General features: G+C 42.1%; 1 non-coding gene across 1 annotated transcript; it reads right to left on the bottom strand.

Moving 5' to 3' along the window:
• Positions 1 to 1,604: 1,604 nt before the first annotated feature.
• Positions 1,605 to 1,712, bottom strand: LOC131234249 (small nucleolar RNA R71). The gene has a single exon (XR_009165652.1). It is a non-coding gene; the product is annotated as a small nucleolar RNA R71 (small nucleolar RNA).
• Between the last annotated feature and the right edge of the window lie 11,107 nt (positions 1,713 to 12,819).

Genomic DNA, 12,819 nt, shown 5'->3' with positions numbered 1-12,819 from the left:
GATGGTGATATAAGGAATGTATCTTAGCTTTCCAATCCTGCTATATGAAAAGGACTAATAACAACTTGGTAATCATATTCATGCATCGCATTTACATGAGCTTTGTAGATGTGGGGCACTTTGAGGTGGTGTCATGTGTAACGTAAGATGAAGACGCTGAGGGTGGACACGTGAGGGCACGCATCATTTTGCATACATCCTTGCATTAACAAGAGTACTTAGGACTTGTTTAATTGTTCTGCTTTATCATTACTGCTTGATTGAACTGATAACATGTTAACCTGTGCTTTATTGTTCCACTGAGTTGATCACTCACTCCCACGTTCTGGGGCGGTGTTAAACACCCATCAGACTCTGTCTTAGCTGATGATGTTGCAGATGTTGAGGCGACCTCTGAGGCAGAGCGGGAGATGGATGACGATGAGGCTGCTTTCTCTTTTATGCAGTTTTCAGACGGGTTCTAGTGAGCCTCGTTCTGATGCGCGGGATGCTGGGATTTCTTTTTGAAAATTAAATGATGTAAATTGATAGTTGTAATTTTGATAGTAACACTTGTCAGAACGACCCTGTATGAATATGTATTTCAGGGATTTACACATGTACACATATATTTCTATAAGTCTTCCGCTTGCTTTCTTCACTTATCCCTAAATTATATTTGCTATTTGGCTTAATCTATTCCATGTTTTATGCACTAATACAGACAACATACATCCATCATTAAATATGTTGCATAAGTGATGTTTTGGAACTCGGAAGCTGAGTTATGCTCGACTCCCGAATTTCAGGGCGTTACAGGTTGTGAACAAGTTTTTGGCGCCGTTGCTAAGATCAATTAGTTTTGTAATTAGGTTAAGATTAGGGTTAACTTTCTACTTTGTTTTTAGGTTCAGATTTTTTCTAAAATTATTTTTATAGGATTTCTAACACAGCAACTCCAATCTGATAACCTCTTTCCAATTCTCTCCTTTTTTTTCAGATTTCTTATTTGTTGTAGGTTTTATTTTTCTTTTTAGGTTCAGTTGTTAGTTACTTGAAGGCTAAAAGTGTTTCATGCCCAAGTGGGTCCATAATAACACTCTACTTCTCTTGAGTGAAGGAGGATTAGTTGAAGGGTGCCTATCCATCACTGGATTAGACACCACTTGAGATCCTCTAAGTTAGAAGAAGTCATGGCTGCACATCAACCTCAACACCTAGTTGATCAAGAAGCCTAGGATGAGAATGAGGTGCATCATGCACCCCCACCTCATACTCTACATGATTATTTACAACCGGCGGGGGGCAAGCACACCTTCCTATATGATATTTCCATTAAATGCAGGAACTATGGATGTTAAACCAGGGGTGATTCAACTCCTCCCTAAGTTTCATGGATTAGAATTTGAAAGTCCATACTTACATATGAAAGCGTTTGATGAGATCATATCTACACTATACTTCCCAAACGTGTCAGAGGACACAATAAGACTGAAGTTACTTCCTTTCTTTTTGAAAGAAAAGGCTAAGTTGTGGTTACATTCCTTAAGACCACGGTCCATTGGCACAAGGGCTGAGATGACAAGGGAGTTCCTTAAAAAGTTCCTCCCGTATCATAAAATGAATACCTTAAGGAAAGCAATCATGAATTTTGCACAAAAAGAAGATGAGACCTTCTTCTAATGTTGGGAGCGATTTAAGGATCTCATAAATTCTTGTCCACAACATGGCTACGAAACATGGGGGATAATGAGCTTTTTCTATGAAGGATTGACCTCCTCCATACGCCAATTTATAGCGATGATGTGTAATGGAGAATTCATGAACAAGGAAGTTGATGATGCGTCAGATTATTTTGATAAACTCACTAAAAACGTGCAATCATGGGATACCTCCTCAAGAACCACTACTTCTGAGCCTACTCAATCAAGGGAAATGGGAGGAATTTATCTCTTAAAAAAAGAAAATGATATAAATGCAAGATTGGTCAAACTCACAAGAAAAGTCGAGGCCATGAAACTTAAGAAGGCAAGACTTGAAAAGGCTATAGAAGTTGTTTGTGGTATTTGTGATTGTAACATACATACAACTGAAAATTATCCAACAATTCTAGCTTTTCAAGAAATATTGAATGAGCAATCAAATGTCATAAACAACTACTAAAGACCTTTTAGTGGACCCACCTTAAACACATATAATTCAAGTTAGAGGAATGGACAAACTACTACTCCTCAAGGGATCCTTAACAAATTTCTAAATCAAAGGAAACCTCAAGAGGATCCAGTTTTAAAACATATGCAAGCAAAACTAAGAGCTTTTTAACTAGGGTATGTTATAAGCCTTTCAAGACCTTAGAAAGGCCATATAAGGGCTTGATATAAAAAACTCGATTGGGGAGAAAGAGATCCTTCCGGCCCAGCCTCTCCCCAATCTAAAACCGCAATATGTAATAAGTGAGCCAAGCTCTTCAAATCAGATGGAGTAGGCTAAGTCTATAACCACTCTTAGGAGTGGAAGATTATTAATAAAACCATTCTGGTGAGGGCTGAAAAGCCTAAGGATTCAGAAGAAATGGAGAATGATAGACCTAACAATGCCCCACACGAGGAAGAATCGGAAAGAGTGAGTAAGCCGATTGCGTCATTCCCTCAGCGATTGATTACACCAAAACCTCTATCTAATTCTCAGGATTTCTACAGGTGCTTAAGCAAGTGAAGGTCAATATTCTTCTACTGGATGTTGTTAAACAAATCCCTTTATATGCCAAATTTCTGAAAGATCTATGCACTACTAAAAGATGGCAAAACTTACAAAAGAAAATCTTTTTGACAGAAAAAGTGAGTGCTATCCTCAAGCAAGATGTGCTATAAAAATATAAAGATCCTGGTAGCGCAACTATCACCTGTATAATTGAGAATCACCAGATTGAGCATGTACTTCTTGACTTGGGAGAAAGCGTTAATTTGATTCCCTTCTCAGTATATGAATAATTGGGTCTGGGTGAATTAAAACCTACTCGGACCACATTACAACTTGTTGATCACTCAGTTCATGTAATAAGAGGGATGATTGGGGATGTGTTGGTCCTGGTTGATAAATTCTACTATCCAGTAGAATTTATTGTCTTAGATACTCTACCCATCATAGATATGAGCACTCAAATTCTCGTCATCCTTGGTCGTCCATTCCTTACTACATCAAATGCAATCATTAATTATAGGAATGAAATTATGAATTTATCTTTTGGAAATATGATATTGGAGCTCAATATATTTTTCAACATGAGCAAACAGTCAAAGGATGTTGATGATATCCATGACATTAATTTGATATATTTCTTTCGTGGAAGATAGAGCACTTCTGACTCTCTACTCTAACACTCTAGAGATGTGTTTGGCCCGCTCACTTGATTTAGATAATGACATGATTAGGGAGATGGATGCCTTGCTTGATGTTATGCTAGTACTTGAAGTTAACCGATGGAGGCCACAATTTGAAACCTTACCCGAAACCGATGTAGTGCCTCTACCGTCTAGTCTCAAGGTAGCAAAGCTTGACATAAAAACCTTACCTGCTGATCTCAAATATGTTTACTTATGTCCATATGAGACATACCCGGTGGTGATTTTTTCAGGCCTATATCCTAAACAGTATCATTTCGTAGGCACTCACAGTCCTCCCGGTCGAATTTTGGCGACCTGCGACGCGTAGATAGCATTTGCGCGCGACTTTAAGTGTCATCCTATAATTTCGAGTCGGCTTGCGACTGCATGTCACTGCGATTCCAACGCCGTGTCTCATGTGTTGATCTGACTGATAGATCAAAAAATGTACCATTTTCAATTTTGAGCCCTTGATTGATGTGGGGTCCACTTTGAGGGGGTGCACACGTTTCTCTAGGTGGACCCACCCTAGGAGCACCATTTCCCATGAGAGCTTTAATCAACTCTCTCTTATAAGTCATTATGAGGTTCACTTCCCTATGCTTTTACAACCCATTATTACCCTCTTACAACCCATCCTTTCACTCTCTCTCATCTCTCTACTCTCTCTCTTCTTCTTCATTTTTCTCCCCTAGCAAGTGAGGAGCTAAAAACATTCATGGCAGCCCTCCCATTTCCAACCACCTTCTAGTTAGATTTCTCTCAATCCCGCCCTCCAAACCCCATCTAGACCATTAAATCAACCTCCTTGGAGCTGTAAGACCTATTGGAGGAAGGTGGAGTTCAAGATCTAGAGGTGGGTGTCTTCTATGGTTAGATCCCTCTTTCTCTCTCTCCCTCCTCTCTTTATTTTCTTTTTATGATATGATGATATGTGTTTATGGCTCACTTGATCGGCAATCTGGACTGTCCAGATTTTTTGGACGTCCAGCGAATGGGGCCCATCTTGCTGCCCATTTTAGGCCCTCTAGGATGGAAGGAAATAACAAATATCGGCTTGGTCCATGTGGACTCCACCATGATTGATGTATTTCATCCATGCCGTGTGGGGTGGGCCACGTCTATGTGGGACCCACCTTGAAATGTATTCAGGTCGTCCGTCAGTGTCCCTGGACGCTGGACGTGGGTCGAGTGAAGTGTGAATAGACTGTACTCACAATAACCAAAAATAATAATAATAATATGCTTAGTTTACTTTTTGGGTGGGCCACTCCTACAGGCCCCACCTTGACGCATTGATCGAATCCATGCCGTCCATCCCTTCCCCAGATCATTTTAGGCGTTCAGCCAAAAAATGAAGTCAATCCGACTATCTGGAGGGTCATAGCGTAGAAAACAATATTTTCACCATTAAAATTTACTTTGATCATTCTATACATGGAATCATGTTACATATTAGGCTCATTTGGATGGTCTTGAGTCGTAGAAACCAGTGGGTGGGGTGGATTATCATGATGTGGGCCCCACCTTAGAAAAACCATGGAAAAAAAAAATTAAATAAAAAATTAAACACATGCAGCAGGACAAAAATGCTGCCAGAGGGAGCGCAGGCAGCACCTGCTATGCTATTGATGGTCGGATAGGGACCGTTGGGTCCCAACCGTGGGTCCCACCATGATGTTTTTTGAACATCAACACCATACATTTGGTAAGCCCCCTTTAAGACGGTGGGCCCCCCATAAATCAGCCATATACGGGGCTCAAGTGGCCCACGTCACTAGAAATAGTGAGGATTGAATGTCTGCTATTGAAATCCCTTGGGTTTTCATAGAAGTTTTGGCTCATTATGAAATTTGTTTTCTTATTCATTCAGGGTCCGTGGGACCCCATCCACGTCGTCCATCCATATGGGCCACGCCATGATGCATGTGACATCTCCACCGTCCCTGGACGGTGGGACCCACCCCACGTGTGGGGCTACCTTGGTGCATGCGTCCATCCAGGCCGTCCAGGGCTTGGATGTTATGCACATATTAAATGTAATATTAGATATTATATTATAATATAGTATAATATCTCACATGTGTTGAGGGTGGGCCCTACATGGGACCCACCTCTACCCCTTTTTAATGCTGAAAAAGCTACACTGAAAGCAGCTATATAAAATATATTAAATATATTATATTATATACTTTATATATGTATAAGGGTGTACCCTACATAGGACCCAACTCTGCCTCTTTTCAGCCGCAACAACTACATGTACACGGCAACTATATTGCTGTTGTGCACGGCAGCAAGTGGACCCCACCTCCAGCTGTTGTACACGGTGGCAAGTTCTGTGGGTCCCACTTATTCCATGTGTTGTATCCAAACCGTCCAACCATTTGAGATATCATTTTACGGCATGAGCAAAGGAATGGGTCAGATCTAAAGTTCAAGCGGACCCCCACCACCAAAATTTAATGGGGATAGTGACATCCACTGTTCAAACTTCTAAGGGCCATGGTAGTTCCAATTAAGCTGATATTTTTCTCACTTCATTTATCTCTATGTTAACTTATGAATAGGTCGGATCTCAAATATACATAAGGGTGTGCCGACTTGATATACATAAGGCCCATTGGCGCGGCCCGATTTGATATAGATGAGGCCCATTGGTGCGGCCCGATTTAATATACATGAAGCCCATTGATGTGACCCATCATGATGTATTTTGGCCCATGGGCGGGGCCCACCCATTTGTATTGTTAAGGCCATGTAATGAGACCCACTCAATATATGAGGCCTGGTATTGAGGCTCGTGTGATGAGGCTCATATGATATATTTGAGGCCTAAGTGCAAGGCCCACCTGTTGCGTATTCGAGGCCCGATGTGATATATGTTGGCCCATATAACGAGGTCGATGTGATGTAAATGAGGCCCATCATGATTCAATGTGAGGCCATGGGCCCACCATATGTTTGGCCCTATGTAGGTCACTTGGGAGCAATGTTGGTTAGATGTCCACATTGATGGGCAATGACGGTTAGAAGTTCTCATTGTGACCTTCCCTTAGGCCTTGTTAGGCCACTCTCTTCGTGGGTTAACCCAAATAAGTGGGCTCCATTCACCATAGATGGATGGCTCCATCCTACCGGATTTGATATAACCATGGCCAATGGCCGATCCTTATATTATGGTTGATCGGCTGTTCATCTATGGACCCCACCTTTTTTATGTGTTGGTTGTCGGTGTCGATTATCGATGCAGATTATCGGTGCCGATTGACGATGCTGATTATCGATGCTGATCATTGGTGCCTATTATCGGGGTCAAGGCCGATTCTGATTATCGATTACTGATTTCGATTACCGAGGTCGAGGCTGATTTCGATTGCGATTACCGATTTCAATTATCGGGGTCGAGGCTGATTCCGATTGCGATTACCAATTCTAATTATCAAGGGTTTAGGCCGATTCTGATTGCCGATTACCGATTTCGATTATTGGGGTCGAGGCTGATTCTGATTATGATTACCGATTCTGATTATCGAGGGTCGATGCCGATTCTGATTGCCTATTACCGATTTCGATTATCAGGGTCGAGGCCGATTCCAATTATCAATTTCCAATTGCGATTATTGATGCCGATTCTAATTATCGAGGCCGACTTCGATTATCGAGGCTGATTGCCGAGGCCAATTGTGATGTATATGCGGCCCATATTTGAGGCTCACTCTGATGAACATTCGGCCTCATTTGATGCATTTGAGGCCTATGTAATGTATGTAAGGCCTATATGATGAGGCCCATTGTGGTGCATTTGAGGGTCAGGCGATGGAGCCCATTGTGATGTGTATTAGGCCCAGGTATGTGGCTTGTTGTGATGTATTTGTGACCCATTTGATAAGGCCCATTGTGATGTATTTGTGGTCTGTATGGCGAGACCCGATGTGGTGTATATGTGGCCCCTGAGTGAGGCCCAATGTGATAAAGGTGCAGACCAATGTAATGTGTGATTTCACTATAATGTATGTAATGATATTTATGTGGGCCACTGCTTGGGAGCGATGTTGGTTAAATGACCACATTGATGGACAATGATGGTTAGATGTCCACATTGTGACCTTCCCTTGGCCCATTGTGAGGCCCATTCTTGTTATGAGTAGGCTGTCTAGGCCTATCCTTGATATGAGGAAAGTACAACATTATCATATAGCATGCTTAGATAGCTTCATGACCCATGCCATGCACATCACACCATCATCATATAACATGCTTAGTATAACTTTACGACCCATGCTCATGCGCATCATTTGTATGCCTGATATGAGGAATGATTGATCATAGCACATGCTATTGGGTAGATTATTATAGAACTCCCTAATAGGAGGAGTTGCCCACATGAGCGCGTGGTACGCGTAAGTTTGATACATGACTAGATGGCATGACTCATGCATCTCGCATTTTGTGATAGGACCACTGTATGCCCTAGTGACATCAAGGCCGTAGCCTCCACAAGCATAGCGTGGATGGCCAGATGGGACATCAAAAATCTGTTCTACATGGTGTCTATAGATATCCTTAGGTGAAAGTCCCAGAACCCTCTTGGTTCCAGAGGTTGCTCCAATGACTAGACCGAGTGGATGCATGAGCGCATGAGGGCCATATACCATTAGGTCGCGTCTCACACCGTGTCATGGTCGGTTAGAAGGGGGTATGGCCTTACCTGCCCGAGAGGAGGGGGCAATGCTAGGCTGAGTTTAACCAGCTCGAGGAATGGGTCCGCTATTGACGAGCCAGGCCCGATATTGGCAGGCGGATAGTGAGGTCTCTTCCACTCACCTTGTTGCGCAGATGAGGCGGCAATCTGGTTTGGAGTGTAATAGACCCAGGTGATTTCTCAGAAAATAACCATACTGATATGTGGACTTATTGGGCAGGAATTGCATATTCATTCATTCATTCATTCACCATCCACTCGAGCTGGTGGTGCATAACTATTTGTTATGTGTACCTTCGCATGGCTAGGATTTTGGTTGGGCGCGCGACTAACCTGAGATCGAGAGTTTATCACCTTGAGTCTGACTATCCAAATTTAGGTATGGGACTGGTTTGGATAGAAGTCCCTTGTGGTGGACCCCGTAGCCTACGATGCTACATACTATCATCTCGATTTCACACTCCAGCATGGTCATTTCATTCGCACCGCATATTACATTGCATCCGCAGTACTTAGCATTTTGGGTTACTATGTTTCTGCACTTATATGGCCTAGACGGACTTAGCAGGATTTACATATTGCATTATACTCTCGGCATTTGATATTTGGCTCTCTTTGACTCCTCATTTGTATAGCTGATCTGTATTCCGTACTCTGATATTGTATGACTCATGGACTTACCAGTATAATTCCGCTTACTCTGATATCGTATCTTGTCAGTATTTTCGATTATTCCATTGTATGATTTATGGCATTGTATTGCATACTTGACACTTACCTTGTGCACACACTTTCACCACCCTCTAAGCTTTCTATAAGCTTACGCATAATAGATGCATGCAGGTGGCGTCAGGTTGTAGCAGTGTTGAGCTTGGAGCATACAACAGACTTTTGGAGCTTTGATTTTTGACACATCTATTTCTCTTTCACCATTGTATTCAAATGTTCATATTAGTGGATATGTGATGATGATGTTGCCTTTATGATTTGGGTATACTTGTGGTTATGCTTCTTATGAGACAAATGTACATTGAAAAATCCTCCTTGTAGGATCCTAGGATCGGAACCTGGAGTTTGGACGCTAGTAGCCGAGAATGGGGTACTACGGAGGCTGTCGGCACCGGGTTCGGCGATCGAGATTCCTGTGAATCCGATCTCCGAGTTTGGGGCGTGACAGATTTCTTCCTGCCTTGAGAAAGAACAAGAGAGTATGCTTATTTCTACTCTCATTGGGCATAAAGGAGCCCTTGGATGGTCGATTACGGACCTTAAGGGAATTGATAGTTTAATTTATACTCACTGCATTCATCTTAAGAATAATGCGAAGACCTCCTGACAACCATAACAACGATTAAATCTAAATATGAATGTAACGCCCTGAAATTTGGGGGTCGAGCATAACTCAGCTCTCAAGTTTCAAAACATCACTTATACAACATATGTAATGATGGATGTATGTTGTCTGTATGAGTGCATAAAACATGGAATAGATTAAGCCAAACTGCAAACATAAGTCAGGGATAAGTGAAATACGCAAGCGGAAGACTAAAGAAATATATGTGTACATGTGCGGTGCATGAACATGATTACCAAGTTGTTATTAGTCCTTTTCATACAGCAGGATTGGGAAGCTTAGGTACCTTCCTCATATCAATTTTCAAATGGTGATCCATTCTAGGGTCATCAGTCCTAGACAATTTCATACGATCATATGGTTTTAGGTCGCTGCAAAGGGCTTGTCACCAATCAATGCATGTCTATCATACCTTAGTTACTACCCTAAGGCTCGTCACCTCAATGCAGTATCAAGGTATGCTCGAGGTCACTACAAAGGGCTAGTCACCAATCAATGTAGGCCGACAGCACGAATATAGTGTCCCATACCACCATAATCGGCTCACGAGTTTGGTGTGCTCACTAGTCACTATGAGGAGGCTCATCACCCCAGCGTAGGCCGACAGCTCGACCACGGTGTCCCATACCACCATGCCCGGCTCATGAGTCTTAGCGGATTGAGGTACAATGGTTAACGGGATTGCATTGGTAAGTTTGGTACCCTAGATTCAAACAATGACGTCCATACATGGTGCACATTCACCGGGACAATCAGGTTACTTAACGAACTCGACTAGTACGAGCGCACGTTGAGTTGAACGACATAGAGTGCGCAAACACTCCTTGTGGCCAAACTACTGCTGACAACCCTAATACGACTCGGGTTTGTCAAACACATCCTATGTGGCGAAAACAACCTCGCCCATGAACTCAAGATTTGTTACCGATTCCCTGGACTATTTCATAGCCCCAAACATCTTCAATTATAACAGATATTCATACTAACGATTTAGAACAGTAATGGAGCAACAATTCTATCCATACAGTATGTGAGCATTTGATGAATATCAACTTAACATGAATTTACACATAAGTAGTGCCTATATTTAAACAACAAAGAATGTAAATTGCATGTAGGAAATCATACACTCCAATAGGATAGTTAAGAATCTCTTCTCAATGCCCGTAAACCGGATAATATATTACACACTTAATCATTCAAACATTTCTACAAACACTTAGACTACATATTCCAACATACACGACGTATGTTGGTGATAACACACATTTGGACAATTCCTTTCGCCAAGGAGTTGACACACATACAATTAGCACGAATACACGACAATTAATCATGGCAAACACATGTTCATATTTCATACGTATACGATACTTTCTACATATACAAGGAATACACAAATCTCAATATAGCTCATATATATCAGGAACGCAATATAAACATTGCATTTAGCATGTGAAATTATACCCACAACAATAATAAACCGTTAACCGACATTGAAAGCCTTGAAAACCATAACCTATACGAATATAGTCCGCACCTTAAACCAGGAAGTGCACAACAGAACTGATTCAGGCGATAAGTCTTCGTCAACGGCGACTAGATAACCTAAGGCATGAATAAAATGAACTACACCAACACTTAGACTATTCTAAGCTCTAAAACAGACTAGGGTTTGATTGACTTACCCAAGAATGAACCTAGAATTGCCAGAATAACGATTCAGAAGTGATGGTTTAGGGACGGAGAATAATAGGGAAGAATCTCAAGATGATTCACCAGCTTCTCTCTCACTTTCTCTCTCCTTTCCTCTCTCTCTTTTAGCTAGGGTTAGAAAATTCGTATGGAATTGAGAGTGAGGGTTTAAGGTCTTTATATAGGCCTAACATTGATAAAAATAGCCGTAGGGCCAAGGTATACTTAGGTTATAACCAATTCGGGTCTATTTCGGTCTAACGGAGCGCTTCTAGTGGTCCTTTTTCCACGTGCGGTCGGATTTAAGTTCACTAACCATGGATCTAGGTCAGGGTGAGTTCTTATACCGATCGGATTTACAGATCAGCCGTGGCGGATCAATCTCAATTCAACGATCACCGAAACTCGATCAGGGCCACAAGAACTTTGACATGTCTAGGCCATCTTCTCTGATCCGAGGGTAAATTTGGGTCAGAATCCAACGGTCAGATAGCTTAAAATCAGCGCACAAGCGACACGACTCAGATTTCATAAATTCATATTTAATTTCTCACCATTCTCACACTCTTTACTCCAGACTCAAGCAAATCGCCTCAGGACATCATCTGGTCTTAATTTTTGAGGTGATTGTCAAGCCCAACAAGGTGATCATAACTGTCTAAGATAATCGCTATCGGACTTTCAACGCATGGTCCAGGTCCGATACAAAGTTTCCAAGTACTCCCAAGAGCAACTGGATTTAGCGTTGAATCCTAGATTTCAGGGTAACATAGCGCTAACAATTCTACAAGTTTTTAGTCTTGCAGATCAAATTTAAAGTGATTGGTGCTAATTTCACAAGCAATTGAGTTTAGCGCTAATTAACCCACATAAACTTCTAAAGAATTTGAGGTAGTACTCGGGTCTTTGCACGAAATTTTTGGGTCATTACAATCTACCCCCCTTAAAGAAAAATTTCATCCCCGAAATTCGTACCTTCTCATACTCCTCAAGGATCTGAGGGTAGCTCTTTCTGACCTTAGCTTCAGTCTCCCAAGTAGCCTCTTCTTTACTATGATGCGTCCACAGTACTTTCACAATAGGGATGACCTTGCTACGCAATACCTGCTCCTTCCTGTCTAGGATACGTGTCGGTCGTAGTACATATGTGGCATCCTCGCTCAACTGCACCTGCTCCCAACTGATAATATACAAAAGATCAGTAACATACTTCTTCAGCATAGAAACATGAAATACGTTATGCACGCCCGCAAGTGGTGTGGGCAAAGCAAGGCGGTACGCCACCGCTCCCACTCGATCCAGTATTTGAAATGGACCAATAAATCTCGGTGTGAGCTTCCCCTTCTTACCAAACCGCAGGACTCCCTTCATAGGGGAAACCTTAAGAAATACATGTCTCCAACCTCAAACTCAATCGGTCACCGCCTCGTATCAGCGTAACTATTTTGCCTACTCTGGGCTGTCAGAAGTCGATGTCGAATAATGTCAACTTTCTCTGAAGTTGCCTGTACCAACTCTGGGCCAATCAAACTACGCTCACCAACTTCTGTCCAGCAATGCGGTGCTCTACACGGGCGACCATACAATGCCTCGTAGGGAGCCATGCCGATACTCGCCTGGAAGCTGTTGTTATACGCGAACTCTGCATAAGGGAGACAATCATCCCAACTGTCCTTGAAATCTAAAACATAAGCTCGCAACAT

The sequence above is a fragment of the Magnolia sinica genome, chromosome 18, assembly GCF_029962835.1.
Source record: "Magnolia sinica isolate HGM2019 chromosome 18, MsV1, whole genome shotgun sequence".
In the NCBI taxonomy this organism is placed as follows: domain Eukaryota; kingdom Viridiplantae; phylum Streptophyta; class Magnoliopsida; order Magnoliales; family Magnoliaceae; genus Magnolia; species Magnolia sinica.
This window is presented reverse-complemented; position numbering and strand designations above follow the sequence as displayed.